Raw genomic sequence first — 857 nt, 5'->3', positions numbered from 1 at the left:
GTTTTTTTCAAAAGGGAATATAAAACGCGAATAATTCGGATCGAATTGGATTAAACCGAATTATTCGGTCCACTTAAACAGTATTAAAAAAAAAAAAAAAACCCCCCAATAAGCTTTTTTGACCGAATCCTTAAATTAATCAATCGAATTATTCTAAATAATTCTCCGTCCGAATAATTCCCGAATCTGAATTTGCTCACTATGGTCTCAATCGATTCAAATAGACTTGGTTAAACTCATTCGGAACTCATTTTGGAACTCATTTTGGCCCTGTAGGAGCAGCTTTTGTATGGTTTAACCTGATTGAATTAAATGTGACTTTGACATTTGTGACTATGTAAAGAGTGGATGGTAGGTTATGAATTTCTCACAATAAGGATGTCGTGTTATTGTCTACAGTAGAAGGGTCGACCTCTCTTTACATAGATTCACAGCAACTACACCCTAATGATGGCTTCATCAATGTAAAGGTACCCAGTGGGTTCTAAATCAAATATGTGACTTCATCAAGAGATCAAAACACAAGCCTTGTGTTAGATTAAATCAAATTTGTGATTCATCAGGAGACCGAAAGACAGGCCTTGTGTTAGATTGATGCACTAGTTGCGGCCGGACCCTGTTCAAAGAAACATAATTATTTAGTACTAACTGATTTATAATCATAATATAAATAGGGGAACCAAGAAGATTAGAGAACCAGACAGTAATCAACATAGAACCATGTAGTAACCCAGATGCGATAAAAACAAATCCAATCACATGGCTATGTCCAATACTCCAGACTAGATGATTGCGAGGCACAACTGATGTATTCTTTCTTTCTTTTTTTCTCTTTTTTTTTTTTTTTTTTTTTTTTT

The sequence above is a fragment of the Macadamia integrifolia genome, unplaced genomic scaffold (assembly GCF_013358625.1).
Source record: "Macadamia integrifolia cultivar HAES 741 unplaced genomic scaffold, SCU_Mint_v3 scaffold402, whole genome shotgun sequence".
In the NCBI taxonomy this organism is placed as follows: Eukaryota; Viridiplantae; Streptophyta; class Magnoliopsida; order Proteales; family Proteaceae; genus Macadamia; species Macadamia integrifolia.
This window is presented reverse-complemented; position numbering follows the sequence as displayed.